The following is a 16,793-nucleotide window of genomic DNA, read 5'->3' as shown; positions in this document are numbered from 1 at the left end:
AAGAAAAACGTTGTAGATGAGAACATCTGGAAAAATGGGTCGGGAAAAAACATCGAGCTAAAATACAAACATGCAGGGGAGAGTTTTGGTGTTCCCGTGAAAGAAAATAAAAGCAAGTAGGAGGAATCAGTTGCCCGAATGCTTTTGCTTGTCCCCTTGGAACTCTTCCCTTAAAATTACTCCTACCATGCGGGTAATTTGAAACTACTGGCAAGCTGAATCAAACTATCTATGTACAATGAGAGAATTGTTGGCCAGAAATCAGAAGAAAAATGACACTCACAGACTATTTTCTGGGTGTATTGGTAAATAATGTGCAATCTTTGATTATTCCTAAATATCTGAGGTCCACTCAATAACATCTTCAGTGTTGCCTGCATGAAAAGAAAGTTGCATTTTTTTGGGAAACAGTCTGCTATTCTCTGTCCAATAGCAGTGTTTCTTAACGAATCCAAAAAAGTGAATTGTCCCTCCTTATATGGCCATGGGTAATTGAATACACTTGGGGCCAGATGTACAACCATTGGCAATTTCGAGTTGCAAATTGTGCCAAATTGCGAGTCACAATTTGAGAGTCGCAATTGCCAATGTACAGCATTGTCTGAAACACTGTTTATGATTCCCAATGGGGTCGCGTACTGCATGCCTCATGCATATTAATGAGGCTGTTGCAATTTGCGACCCCATTGGGAATAGTTGGCACTCCCAGGGATGGTGGCCTGCTGGGGTCAGCAGACCTCTATGTCTGGGACTGCTTTTAAATAAAGCAGTTTTTTTTTTTGCAACCCGTTTTCCTCAAAGGAAAACGGGATGCATTGAAAACTTTAAAAAACGAAACTTTTTTTTTCAATTTTTAAGGGCAGGTAGTGGTCTCAGGGACCACTGTCTGCTCTGAAAAAAAATGTGCGCACCCATTCACAAAGGGTGGTAAACTGCGATTGTGGTTGCAAAACATTCTTACACAGGGTTCAGACTCGCTATTAGGAATGGAGGCCCTTGGAACGCCACTTCCTAATAGCGAGTGGCTAACCCTACTTTGCGAGTAGCTATTTAATTAGCGACTTGCAAAATAGGGTTATTACATGGACCATAGGTTTTTTGCATGCGCAATCGGGACTAAAACCCATTTGCACATGCAAAAATCAGTTGTACATCTGACCCATGGTTCTCTTTGTTGCATAATTTGGCTAAACAAATAGCCTTTTCTACTTCTATAAGGTGCTTCACCTGTGTTTTACAGTAATCAAAACTCAGCACATGTTAATCACTCATTTCGCTCTAAGTCACACATTTATCAATTTTTACATCAGCAAGTTTTTAGTGGATGAGAATAAGTGATATTGAGTGGAACTGAGTGAGAACGTGTGAGTCAGAGTGAGTGAGAATAACTGAGGTGAGTGACACTGAAACAGATTGGATGGGAGAGAGAGTTGCTGCAAATTATTGTGTATGACTGACAAGTGTGTCAGAATGTATGAGTTTGTGGGTTTGTGCATCTGAATGAATGAGAGTGAGGGAGAAGGAGTGAAAGTGAGAGCATGTGAAAGAGTATATAAGGTAGCATCAGTGTATTACGATTGTGAATCTGCTGCTGGCCGTGTCATAAAGGAAATAATTCTTGGAATATGGGGTACCCTGGGCAAAATGCTTGTGCTAACCTTTTTGAGGTAGTTCTTGTCATAACTGGCACCCATGACAAAAATGCCGGTGCTCGCACACTAGATGTAATTCTAGACATATGTGGCACCAGTTGCAAAATGCTGGTGGTGGCATTCCAGGTGTATTTCTTGGCATAAGTGTCACCCACTCTAGGATGCTGATGCTGGAGTGTGGAGGTAATTCTTGACAAATTGGATACCAAGGGCAAATTGCTGGCACAGGCACATTAGAGGTAATTGTTGGGATAAGGACCACCCATGGTAAAATGCTGGTGCTGGTACACTGAACGTAATTCTTGGCATATGGGGTACCCAAGACAAAATGCCTGAGCTGACGTAAATCTTTATAATAGGTTCACTCATGGCAAAAATGCTGTAACTAGCACACTAGATGTAATTGTCGCGATATATGACACCCTTGGCCAATTCCTGGTGCTAGAATAATGGATGCAATTCTTGGCATAAGGGGCACCCATAGCACAATGCTGTCTCTGGTATTCTGGATGTCATTTTCAGCATATGGGGTACTTTTAACAAGATCACTGACATAATATTGAAACTAACAATATATATTTTAACAAAAATATTGTGTCAAAAATATCATTTACACTAAATACTGTTACCCTGTCCTTATGTTGGAAAGTACCAAAATAATGGAACAAATATTGTTTCACACAAATATCATTAAAAAATATATATATATATTGTTTCCTAATAGATATATTGTGTAAAGAGTAAATTTTAATATGTTAATGCATACCAATAATATAATGATTATTAAATTCATCTCACTAATATTTAATACTATATATAAATATATACTTATATGAACACACATACATATATGTTTAGCAATATTTATGTATATGTGTATATAAATACTAGCAGCCCGCCCCGGCCTTGCCCGGGGCAGAAAGGGGCTGGGGGCAGCATCGCAGCAGGAGAGGTGCAGCAGAGCGGCCGCTTCTGCCCACGCTTTGTTTCCCCCGACGTCCTGACTTTGTGCTCACTCTCTGTTCATGACCCCGCCCGTCCCTCGCTGCGCACCCTTTATCACTCTTTATCACTCCCTTGAAAGGACAAGTTGGAACTGTAGTTTCTGCCAGCTTCTTTCAACTTAAGAAAATAAGAAAAATAGCCTAGTTCCTTACGCGGGCCGCTCTTATCCAACTTACCATTGCCCTTGTCTTGTCTCGACTGACATGTCTTTACTTGGGACTTCCAGCGGGCTTGCAAAAAAGACTCCAATTTGTTCAGAATCACGCTGCCAGGCTCATCCTTGGACAAACAAAGTGGCAGTCTATCAGACTTGGTTTGGAACAACTGCACTGGTTGCCTGTGGCACAGCAAATCGCGTTTCAAACTGGGTGTATTATTTTTAAAACTTTACAGGATACAGGCCCGAAGTTTATAAAAAACCTTGTTTCTAGATATAACCCTTCACTAAATCTTCGTTCTGCTCATAAAGCTTTACTGGCTGTTCCGTCCTTTAAAAAAAAACGCCTTGGCGGCTGCTGCTTTGACCATCTTGCAGCCACCTTTTGGAATTCGCTCCCGTTTTCCTTAAAAATGAGCGCAGACCTTCTTAGTTTTAGACACGCTCTCAAAACATGGCTGTTCAATCAGGCTTACTGCTGAGTTTTACTTTGTGTTATGTTCCCTTCGATAGCGCCATGAAGCCCTTGGGCGTACGAGCGCTTAATAAATAAATATTAACATAACATACCACAACTGTTCATGGCCCCCGCCCGTCCCTCGCTGCGCACCCGCAGCTGCTTGACTTACCTCATCTGCCGCTCCTCCCCGCGCTGCTGTGTTTTTACCGCTCCACTGCTCCTCCAATTCTAGCCACTCCTGACCGCTTGTCCGCTACCTCATCCGCCGCTTCTCCCCGCGCTGCCACTTCTCCTCCGCTTCTCGCCGCTCCTTTCCGCTTGTCCTCCGCTACTCCTCCCCGCGCTCATGTCCTCCGCTCTTCCTGTTGCTCCTGAACGCCGCTCCTCCCCGCGTTCCCGATGTCATCACGCTGACGTCACGGTCGGCGCTACCTTCTAGGGACTACTTTCTTTTTATTCGTAAATGTTTTAAATAACGTATATTTTTTATTTTTATATCGCCTATGTCCTTCTGCTTGCCCTAAGGTTTTCATAGATGTCTTGGGTGTTTAGATTGGTGGTGTACTTTTCGAGTTTACCTGGCTCAAAGGACAGACTTCTCTCTTTATTATAGTAGTATAGATGCACATATATATATAAAATACAATTATTAAAAATGTATTTTTACTTTATATTAATGTTTCGTTTTATTTATTTTAAAGTACTAATATAAAAAGAACTATATATACTTATGTCACAAAAATTTCAAAAAGAGACTGCACGTGTCATTTCATATAAATGAAAGTACAGCGCTACACCTTCCAAAAGGGCCTACCACTCGCATACCCCAACCTTCTTTTGAAGCAATTCGTAACAATGCAGGGAGTGCTACTAAATATCAATAGAGCACTTGAGAGATTCAATTATATGATCATTAAATTAATCATTAATCACTCCATCAAGATGGAAAGTTCTTCATTCAATCTATAGGTGCACAAGAGTCATAATCTTGAGCCTTCAAACGATTTTTATTCTTCACATACAAAAATCCAGCCCAACCACCACATTTTGTCCCTCCAAAAGGACTACATCAGGGATAAACATATTTCTGTCAATACTCTCAAACTCCCTCCTGCGCATGTGTGGAGAAGCTTGTAACAACCAAAATGTTTCTGGCTACAGAAGAACGTTATCATGTGCGAAGGGGGAACCTTTTTGACAGACAGTTAATGGAGACTGTTGATCACATGGTAGTTGCTATAAGCTTTTCCCCTTATGCAAAACACAAAAAAGACATATACAAACACAACTATATAAAAATTGACAAACAAATAAAAATGTAAACAAATACTATAAAATTAAATATTAATAATTATTATCTTTAAACAAAATTTGAACATTTATTTGAGTCTGGGAATAATGCATGTACTATTCCCACTCCAGTTATCTCATAATAGAGAAAGTTAAATATATTATTCTCACTCCAAACAGTACAACAGAAGGGAAAGAATTGGGCTTCAGACTGGTTAAAATATTATTCCATATCCAGTCTGGGCAATAGCAGGGAAATCATTTGGCTTTAGGGGAGTAAAATGTATTATTCCCACTCCAGCCTGTGCAACAGTAGGGAAAGTTTTGGAATTCAGAGGAGTTAAAATCACTATTCCCACTCCAGCCTAAACAACAGTAGGGAAAGCATTGGACTTTGCAGGGTTACTTTACTGTTACCACTCCAGTCTGTGCAACAGTAAGGAAAGCGTTGGACTTTGGAGAGGTAATTATTATTATTCCCACTTTCCAAATCCAGTCAAAGCAACAGTAGCGAAAGCGTTGGACTTTGTAGGGGTCAAATTTACTATTCCCACTCCAGTCTGTGCACCATTAGGGAAAGCTTTGAACTTTGGAGGGGTAGTCCCACTACTTCCATTTCCCATCACCTGTCCGCATAGAAAGTGACATAAATGGATCTACCTTCATCCATCTTCTGGCAAGAGGAAATAATTTCCCATCACCCATCATCACAGAAAATAACATAACTGCACCCTACACTCATTGCCCTTCCCAGGACCTATCTAATGGCAGCTGCAAAACAGACAAGCAGCGGGCGCACCAAAGGCAAGTCTGTCTACACCTGGACCACACCCAGTGCAGGGAGCACTGGTCTAAACACAACCCAGCAATTCTCGTTATCTCGCTAGTCCCAAGATGCTGTTCCCCCAACAGCTGCTGTGCCATACTTCACACCATATTAGGAGCATTCATTTACACCCACTGCAGGTTTCCCCAGCAGCCACATACCCACACTTCCCCATGCAAATACTAACATGCCCTCAACACCCCCTCCCAACACACATATCACACAAGCAACAACAACACCTACATCTCCACCTTACTCCAAATGCCACAGCAAACCCATACCTCAACACCCACTCTCATGCATGCTTCTCAACACAGGACCACTCAGTAACCACGCAACCTAAATATGGGACCTGCTGAGTATCGACACACCTGACATCCTCTTTATCACAGAGACCTGACTCAACCCCTCATCGACTACTGACATTGCCATGGCAACCCCAGCGGGCTACAAGGTCACTCAACAGTATCACTTCCATAAGCGGACTAGCTATTATCTACAAGGAATCCATCAAATGTACAACATCCACAGTGAACACCACCCCATCCATGGGACACCTGTGCTTCAAGCTGGAAATCTCAGAAAACTTCACCCTGAATAAAACATATGCCTAGCCACCTCCTGGACCATGAGCCATCTTTACCAACCTCTTCACCAACTGTGTAGCCCCGCTCACCATTAATTCTAGAGCCTACATTTTTCTCAGTGACCTCAGCTTTCACCTAAAAGACTACAATTATTCTTGCTCCACAGCGCTTCTAGAAAGCTTGACCAACATGGGAGTTATCCAGCTCATCCCAGGACCAACACACACTGCAAGACACACTGGAGCCCATCTTCACCCCAAGCGAAAGAATGAAATACAACCCCACCACACCACTAACAAGGATTGACCACTCCATCATCCACTTCCAAATCAACACACTTCAAGTCAACACCCATACCAGATTCACCATTCCAGGCATTCCATGCCACAGCTGAGGCAAAATCACATAGGTAAACTGGCTCAGTGCCCTGAGCACAAATCAACCTAGATCCACAGGCAACCTCAACAAGGACACCAACAACTTCAACAGCTGGATCAAGAACGGAAATTATTCTCTCACACACAGTAAATGCAGGAAGCATACAAGATCATACAAGCAGGCCAGCTGGTACACAGAAGACCTCAGAGACACAAAACAGTAAACAGCTAGAAAGGAAATGGGGAGTCAGCCATGACACAACCAACAGAACTACCTACAAGGCTTCACTCAGACGCTATCCCCAGCAAATAAGAAAAAAAACACGAGTGGACTGCATCTAAGGCTGTTCCAACAGCTGCAAGGAGATCTTTTTCAACAATATGGATTTCATCTCACCTTCAATCACTGTCACCAACATATCTGCTTCCTAACCACTCTGCAACAACCTATCTAACTTTTTCCACAGCAAATGTGCACACATCGATAGCAACTTTGCCCACCGACCTAACCCCAGAGAACCCATTGGTACCCTACCCACCACCAACCAAGATGGCCACCTGGGCAACTCTCACCAGAAACGACACAGTGACAAGCATGTGGCCCATCCACTCAGAAGCCCCAATGGACCAATGCCTCCACCACATCTACAACCTGGGAACATCAACAATCAGCACCACCCTGACCCATATCATCAACACCTCCATTACGTCCGCTACTTTCCCGGATGAATGGAAACTTGCAGAAATCAATGCCCTCCTCAAGAAGGCCACAGCCGGCCTGTATCAACTTAGCAACTTCCAACCCATCTCTGTGCTTCCAGATCCAGCCAAACGTATTCAGAAGGTCTTCAACAAGCAACTCACAACCAACCTCCAACTTCACCATCTTCTAGACAACACTCAATCAGGATTCAAAAAGAGCCACATCTCTAAAACAGCACTCATCCAGGCCACCAGTGATATTCGAATCATCCTGGACCAAGGAGAAACAGCAGCTGTTATCCTGTTCAAACTCTCTGTTCAAACTTCTCTGTTCAGAAGATTCCACGAGATTGGCTTACAAGGATCCGCTCGCAAATAGATCTGTTCCTTCCTCACAGGAAGAACCCATAGGGTCAGGCTCCCACCACTCACAACAAAACCCACAATTTTGATATGTGGAGTCCCACAGGGATTATCCCTCAGCCCACACTTTCAACATATACATGACCAACATCATCTGATCAGAAGACATCACCGTCATCTCCTGTGCAAATGACGCCTAACTCATCCTCTCCCTGACGGACAAAACAACCACCACCAAAACCAACTTCACCAACTGCATGACCATGTTTGCAGACTGAATGCGAACCAACTGCCTGCATCTCAACTCTGACAAGACAGATATACTGGTCTTTGGCAACAAGACTGCCCCATGGGACTCCGCCTAGTAGCTGTTCGAGCTGGGACCAACACCCACACCCAGAGACCATGTACAACATCTAGAGATCATTCTAGAGAACAAGCTCAAGATGACTGCTCAAGTCAATGTAGTGTGCATCTCTTGCTTCCACATTCTAGACATGCTGAGAAAAACTTTCAAATGCTTGCCTCAAAACACCAGATGGAGCGACACACAAGCTCTCATCATTAGCAGGCTTGACTACAGCAAAACACTCACTAGGTCGTAATCTCAAACAACTCCTAGACAGACTCCAGATCATCCAGAACACTGCTCCAAGACCCCTACTCGACCACCTACACCGTACCCATATCACACTGCATCTCGGGAAGCCTCATATATGTATATATGAATATTACACAGTTTGCATATTTCATCTATGAAATAATAAAAAATAAATGTAAAATGAATTGGTAATTCAATATTATCTAATTAACTTCCCACTCTATACCCCTACAAACATAGCAACCCACACTTAAAATATAAATAATTAAATACGTATTACTTAGTATGAATTATTATCAAGCACAAACGTACTTAGAAATGATTAATTAATTAATAATTAATTATTAGTTAATTAACTTCCCATCCTATCCCCCTACAAACCCGACAACCCAAAAATTACTATTGACAATAAAACTAAAAATCCTAAATCACAAACAATTACAAATTAAATGTAAAAAAATTAATAGCAATTATACAAATAATAATAACACATAACATTAATATATGAACTAAAACACTTTTAAATAATTAAAAACCTATATTCTTCAAAACGATGTTAAAAACAATGATATTCTTAATAACTATATGATTTACCTAAACGAAGCAATATTTTTGATAACAATATTTCTGCTTCACAATATTTTTGAATCACAGTATTTATTTTTCCGATTTTGCCGTAATCTAATATTAAAAGTTGATATTTTGTCCAAACGCCACCTGGCAAATTGCTGATGCTGGCTTATTGTAAGTAATATCTGGCATAAGTGGCAGCTGTGGCAAAAGATGATAGTGGCACAGTAGAGGTAATTCTTTGCCTTTGGGGCTTTCTAGCCAAACTGCTGGCATACTGGACATGCTTCTTGGCATTAGGAGTTTAACCATGAGGTGTGAGCAGTCTGTTGATCAAGCAAAAATGCAGCCCCTTGCATGCAAGAGATAATTTTTGACATATGGGTACCCACGTTGGATGAATTGCATCAATGGAAAGATTTCGTCCCTGGCATATTGTATATTATTATTGGAATAAGGAAGCACTGATTTCATATGGGGTTCACCCATGACATAATGCTGGCCCTTGAACAATGGAAGTAATTATTGACATTTTGAAAAAATGTGTCAACTCCTGGGAAGCGTCATGTCTCATTGACTTTGGATACCATAACATAACTTAAATATTTAATACATGCCTTTAGAGAGGCTATGGCATTTGAACAAATTTATGTTCAAAATGTGCTTTAATGTGCTGTATTTAACCTAATTTTTAGTAGATCCTGGGAGAATACTCCATGAAACTTCCCAGAAGAGGTCAGTGAAGTCAGGTGTAGCATTACATCCCAACACTTTCAAAGATCACCAACAAGAACATAATGGTCCCTGCAGATATACACCAACTGCAGATATTCTCACATTCTCAGCAAAACTCCTCATTAAACATCACGCGACTCATCAAACGTGTTCCTATATAAGGCAAGCTACAATAACACTCTCTTCAACCATGGCAGGAAACCGATGCAAATCACAGCACTTCATGATCTTGCCAGAAGTAAAGATTTTAACGGTATGGCTATGCCAAATTTGCAAAACTTGCTTTGGTGTACTTACATGAAATTTTGAAGAAATTTTGAAAAATTACATGAAATTCAACACCGGCATTTAGTGCTGAAGTTTAGAGCAAAAAGTGTCCTTCAGTCCATTATGAATACAAGAATCCATTTCATGTTATAAACAAATTGTCCAAAAAATGCTAGTGCCATGAACAACAACTGCTTATGTAAGATAATGCTGGTATAAAATAGATTTCACTCCGGGCTAATAAAGAACAGTTTTATACAGATTGCAAACAACCCACACTGAAAGTGCCCTGGGCCTCTCCAAAGGTAAAGGAGAACTACATAAATACAAAACAGTGCTTAATTTGAACCACTGGTTTCCGGTGTAGGGCACCAGCTGTAATTGTCAGCACCAGCGCTTATAACAACTTGCCAGATGGTGGCGCTGTATGCCTAATTTAGGTATGAGCACAACAACAGCTGTTTATTAATTCAACGTACATTAACAATGATTAATACCTGCCACCCACACCAGTCTTATAGATTTGGGGGCCTGGAATTGATACATTCGTGAGAGTAATGGTTAGAATTTGTGTTGGTATAGGAATTGGCACTGCTAGCAGGGACAATGGATGGTGCAAGCTGTAGGTTCAACCACTCCCAGGGTCGAGGAGTCCTCCCAGTCTTGCCCACTTAACTGCGTCCCCTTTTACCTTTACATTACACCACTAACGTGATTTGGTGCCTTAAAAGGTTGCAGTTTATTTAGACATACCATGATTGTACATTTCGAAATTTCATTGGTCATTCTTAACATCCCTGTTATTGTATAATTATTTTGTTGTTGTTGTTATTTGCTCCCAAACAGTATAGCTTTTGCGAGGTGCCCCTTTGGCCGGGCCTTTGTGTCTGCGGTTCCAGGCTTCAACTTGCTACCAAATTTGGTGGGTGTCCATCATGACCTGCCCAGGCTGCAACTGCCGTTATGTTTGCCCTGCACTCTTTATTGGCTCCTCACCTGCTCCTCAAGGGCCCCAGTCGTGTGGCATCCAAGGACCCTGTGTGAGCGTCTCATCTACTCTGCCTGTGGCTGTGTGCTGTCATTAGCTCCCTCATTGCCCCAGCCGTGAGGCATCCCAAGTACACTGTGTGAGCCTTCCATCTACCTCATACAACGCCTCAGCAACGTCGGAATACAAGGAAAAGCATTAGACTGGATAATCTCGTTCCTCGCCGCAAGATCCCAGAGAGTCCGCCTTCCCCCTATAGATCAGAAGCTACCGATGTCATCTGCGGCGTACCCCAAGGATCTTCACTCAGCCCCACCCTCTTCAACGTATACATGAGTCCCCTCACATCCATTGCGCGCCAACACAACCTCAACATTATCTCCTACGCAGACGACACCCAGCTAATCCTATCCCTCACAAAGACCCAAACACCGCCAAAACCAACCTACACGAAGGGATGAAAGAAGTAGCCGAGTGGATGAAGAACATCCGCTTAAAACTAAACTCGGACAAAACGGAAGTCCTCATCTTGGGAACATCCCCCTCCGCCTGGGACGACTCATGGTGGCCACCGGCCCTGGGAACCGCACCAAGACCAACGGACCACGCACGCAACCTGGGCTTCATCCTGGACTCCTCCCTCTCGATGACCAGACAAGTCAACGCCGTCTCATCATCTTGCTTCAACATCCTACGTATGCTCAATAACATCTTCCACTGGATCCCCACTGAAACAAGAAAGACGGTCACCCATGCACTGGTCACTAGCCGACTTGACTACGGAAATACCCTTTACGCCGGAACCACAGCCAAACTACAGAAAAAACGCTTCCAAAACGCGTCAGCCAGACTCATCCTAGATATCCCCGGCCAAGCTCACATTTCCGGTCACCTGAAAGACCTCCACTGGCTCCCCGTTGACAAAAGAATTACGTTCCGTCTCCTCACCCACGCACACAAAGCCCTCTACGACCTTGGACCCAATACCTCAACACGCGCCTGTCCTTCTACACCCCACCCGCCAACTTTGATCGTCCAATCAGGCCCTCGCCACAATTCCACGCATCCAGAGATCCACCATGGGAGGAAGATCCTTCTCCTACTTATCAGCCAAGACCTGGAATTCCTCCCCACCCACCTCCGCCTCACACAGAACCACCTCTCCTTCAGAAAACAACTTAAAACTTGGATATTTGATAAGTAAAGCTCCCCCCTCCCTCAAGCGCCTTGAGACCCTCTGGGTGAGTAGTGCGCTATACAAATTTAAACTTGACTTGACTCTAGTACATTTTCTCTCTTTTGTATATCTTTCCTGGGTTTCTTCCGCCTCTCCTCTGCCTTGCGGCTGCGATGCCGGCTTCCTTAGGTGTGGGTGGGTGGGATTCTTTCTTCTCCTTGCAAGGGGGGTTGCGTGCTAAACCAGGGCCTTGCACCCTTATTTAACACTCCCCCCCCACCTACTTGCCAACTCGCCCCCTGATTGGAGGGGGCATTGGCTATTCTGGGGTGACAATCTTGGTCGCCCCTCCTTTCACGCCCCCGGTTGGTGTTTGCCCTGGGCACCCAATGGTTCTGGCTGCGCCTTTCCCCGCCCAGGCTTCCTCTTGAGGAGGGCCCTGGCATTTATTTGGTTTACAAATTTAGCAGTGCACAGATTCAATATAAAATGTCAATTGAAAGTTTCCAGCACCAGTGCAAAACTGCTCTGCAGTCCTGCAATTTACGAGTTATTTCCCTGTGTGCAGAATGATCTCCTTTTTGCAGTGCAATGGTAAGCGCTGTGGAAGATTCAACCACCTAAAAGAAAATAACTTTATAAAAGGTTGTACGTGTGCACTCGGAAATGCCAGAAATATTATTTGACGCCTGATGAAAACAAATCAGCATTTTAAGGCATAGCAGCTTTGACGTTTCGATGCAAATGTATGTTTCAGACGAGACAGTGAAAATTGAGCTTCTCAGAGTGGAGCCTACGAATGTTGGAGACAGTAATAACTGTTGCACCGGTGGATGCGTTTGACAAGGAGGAGGGCTTGATAGCCTGTGCAGCCGGGAAATGGATTAAACTCATTTCTCTTAGGGGTGGTAAATAGAGACAGTTCCATATTAATAATCACATGACAATTTTTCTTTCCTATCACAAATGTCAGCCTCAGCGCGAATCGACTTCTGGAGAAGAAAGATGCAAGTTCTAAAACCAGGCAATTGATGATTGAGGCGAAAGCTCAAGAAATATGTGTTTCATTGCATTTTCAGAGGACGACATTTAGAGTTAATGCTAGGAGAAAATTGCTGGCCCTACTCGCAGAGGTAAATTCGGTCGTGTTATGACATTTTTTACTTTTTTTACGCCATTTTGTAATTCGCAAAGGCACTTCTTCCTGGCAAGTGTAAACCCTTTTACTGGGGATGACATTTGTGCTATGAGTTTAGAGGTCTCCACAGTTGAAAAACCCCATTCGAGAGGTAGAGAGTGGTCATTTCATAGGGGAGGTTTGACTTCAAAGTTTGAGAACTCCCACAAACATGCATCTCTAAACTCCTCTTCCTCCCCTTTCCACCGTAGAAGGTGTTAGAAATTTTCTCCAGCAATGGTCCATCGTCATAATTGACCTTCCAAAACAGGAAAGGTAAAGAATCTGGCCTGTGTGAAATTGTAATCATGCTTGCGGAATTTGGGTAATTTTGGGAAATTTCCATTATGCTTGATACCCAAAATTCGTGAAATTATGCTATTACATCAATTCACGTAATAACACACTATTTGCGAATTCTCAAATTGCGAGGGCCTTCACCCTTGATGCAGTCCAAAAGCTGATTTTACGATCGCAAATGGCAGATTTTTGCGATCCGCACCGTTGGCGATCGCAAAAAGCTTTGATGCATGTGCCTGTTAGAAACTTCAGTACTTTCTTGCCTGAAACTAAGAGACACATTAAATGTGACACTTTAGTAACACTCATTACTAGCTAAGCGTTGTTTAACCTTTATTCTTGAATACTATTTAGTATAATACTCTTAAATTGAAGGTACATAAATAGGACTTTTGGACACCGCGGCTAAATCTAAATTGCAATTAGAAAGGTTCTTTATTGAATTATTCCAGATTGACATTGGACGTAATTTGTTGGGGACAATAATCCCAAGAATAACTTGTGCATCATCCAGAAACTTTTTGGGAAACTACAGAACGTTCAAAATTGCAGCAGCCAGACTGGTCCTCAACATCCCCTGCCGCAGCCAGTTTGCTAACATTATAAGGCTACCCCAGGTCAATATCTAATTATGCAGAGTACCTTCTGCGCCACGCTGCTTTTGCACAGTTACCGGGCTGCACCCGACGGTAGTCTCACACATGCAGCAGCAACACATATGCACACATGTACAGCCATCCAAGTACCCCTTACCCTTGCTGTGTCGCAGTGGCCTAATTTTAAATGATGGACATTGGAGCTAAATTTGCACATTCAATTTGCCATGTGATTACCGTGGGTAAGAAACATGTAGCATGACTCACTCAAAGTAAAAAGTCAAACAACAGGTGATCCCAACAACAAAAAATCCAAGGCTTATTGAATGGGGGGAACCAAACGGCTACAATAACAGTAACAAACAGGTGTGGCTTGCTGCCGAGCATAATGGCCGCAGCTTAGGGGAGCTCCCTAGGCGCCGAGGAATCCCCACTTATCCGACATCCTATCTGCACATTAATTCGTCCGCAAAGACAAAAACTCAAGCACCGGAACGAGTGGGGTACCAGTCGACCCCGCATGGAGACTGCAACGGGAATCCTCAAGGAGTTGCGACGCGCGTTGATACTGTGGCCTATGCACGCGGCTGAAGCAGGGACCTCGTGTACCGCCGCGGCCCAGCAGGAGAGTAAGGGCAACCTTGTCTGAAAGAGCAGACGGTGCCAAAAATGACACCAAGGATGCGGCTGGATAGGCATTCGCTGACCCGATGCCGGTGAGCTCAAGGGACGGTGTGAGGCTTCTTTCAAGAACTGCAACTGCGGCATAGAGTGCGGGGCCTTCTGACTCGAGAGCATCACGCTAGCACGACCAGGACACTAACCAACTGAGCAGCAGAGGTTCCAAGGGCAAGTCGGGGGGGGCCCTCCCTACCCCAGGTGCTGAGTCCACCAACGAGGTGCACAGCATTGCCTACATAACCGGGCGAGAGGCCCACAGCACAAATGCGGGCACGAAGCACGAAGCAGATCGGAGACCCTGAAGGGCACTTCAGAATCAGCCGCACACTGAACGCAGCGGGTTCAACAAAGTGCAAGGCCAATAGCACCACAGGACTTACCTCAGACTGAAGGACCCACCCAGGTTCGCTAAAAGCGACTCGGATTACCAATTAACATGCCTGGTGCTGGAGGCGGCCCAAAATAGGCTCTAAATATACAGAGACACTACTGGGCCCTGCTCCCTCAAACGTGCGGCAGGAAAACCGAAAGGCCGCGCGTGACAGTTAGTCACAAGTCAGGTAGCAGCGAGTACTGCCCTATACATGGATAAGGAACAGCGTTGGCCCGGGGGTCAGAAAAGGATGGGGGGCAGGGGCCAGCGTACGGCCCATCAACTCTTTTTTATTTTATTTTTATTTTTGATCAACTGTGGCATTTGTGGTTTGCAACATAACGCTGTGCGTCCGGAGTGGGGTGTCACAGCGCCCCATTTTTTTCAGTGATTTCACACAGACGTGGTTGGGCAGTCCACTATTCCAGGCCAGCACGCAAAAGATAGCAAAATAAAAAATTTGATGAAACAGGTGTGCACTCTTGCGACCTAGACAGTGCCATGGTGGCAGAATAGGAAGTATTTATTAATAGGTGTCTTTGAAAGTGGAAGCATGTGTGGGGGAAATGGAACAAGTTTTGTGGGACAGCGCTGGGACGCTCCCGGGCAGCCATGCCCTTTATAAATCCTTTTTCATTTCATTTCATTCATTTCATATATGTACCCCTCCACCTGAAGAATCTGAACTGGAACTGAGTGACTGAATAACGTAGGCGATGCCACCCCTTGTTTAACTGTTTAACTTTTGGGCACTGTGAGGGCGGGTCTGCTGGGTGCGGTAAAGGGTCGAAAGTATTCATACTCTGTTCACCCGGTGACACAACCCTGTACACTATTTGCAACGAGAAATAGATGTGAATGTACTCAGCCATTAGGTAGTTATATTTTGGACCTAGTTTCCATAGGAAAAGCGTTTTTTGTTTTCCCAATAACGTAGGCGTCGATTGACGAATCTTCACGAAATGTTCAAAACTAGTGGGGCGGGCGCTCTGGTCAGCTCCTGTCTTGAAAGTTTCAGGGTGATTCCTCAAGTGGGGGGCCTTCAAAAAAGGGGGTCCAAAAACACGTTTTCCCCATGTTAACTTCTATAGGAAAATTTAGACAAAGCTACAGCCCGAACTGCTAAACAGACTTACACCAAATTTGGCAAAAAGGTAGGTCTTGGTTCAGAAAGAGCCCTTTTTTTAAATGGTGTAAATCCGTTCAGTAGTTCCTGGGAAATTAAAAAAAGAAAAAATATCGATATCTGAGCACCGAGGAGGAGTTGCGAACCCTCCAGAGCGCGAGCTTTATTCTAATTGGCTGCCAACACTCCAAGCCAGGAAGTGTTGGCAGCCATCTTGTGAATCACAAGAAAACAGTGAAAAAGAGGTTGAAAATCAAGACAAGGGGGCAGGGTAGAAACACCATGACCCCCTAGGCCTGCTCAGGGATCCCACAAGGTCCCAAAAGAATTTTTTTTTTTTAAATCAGCCGAATTAGCGTCGGGGTCGCAAATCTGACCGTGAAAATAAAAAGAAATGAAGCTCCTGCTCCCGCACCTTGTTATTATTAAGCCCTTGGATGGGCCAGGTCATGGGGGCATTGCCAAATTTTATTAGTCCTGGGGACCAGCACCCCCAGGCTTTACTGGTAATTTGCGGGGGCATGCAGCCCCCCCCGCAGCCCCGGAACCACCCCCTCCTGGGGCCCTTTTTGTAAAAACAATAAGTGAGTGTGGGGGTTTGAGCACCCCCAAACGCCCTGGGAACCACAAACTATACGGGGTTTTGTCAATTAAACGTGGGGGCATGAGGCCCCCCTGGAGCCCCACGGACCGCCACCTCCCCGGCTCTGTTTATTTTTTATTGCAGGGCAGGCTCCTGCAATGTCCCGGGGTGCCCACTCCCGGGACAATGCTGTTTGCTAT

The sequence above is a fragment of the Lissotriton vulgaris genome, chromosome 9 (assembly GCF_964263255.1).
Source record: "Lissotriton vulgaris chromosome 9, aLisVul1.2, whole genome shotgun sequence".
In the NCBI taxonomy this organism is placed as follows: domain Eukaryota; kingdom Metazoa; phylum Chordata; class Amphibia; order Caudata; family Salamandridae; genus Lissotriton; species Lissotriton vulgaris.
The sequence above is the reverse complement of the archived record's forward strand: the minus strand, read 5'-3'. Positions refer to the sequence as shown.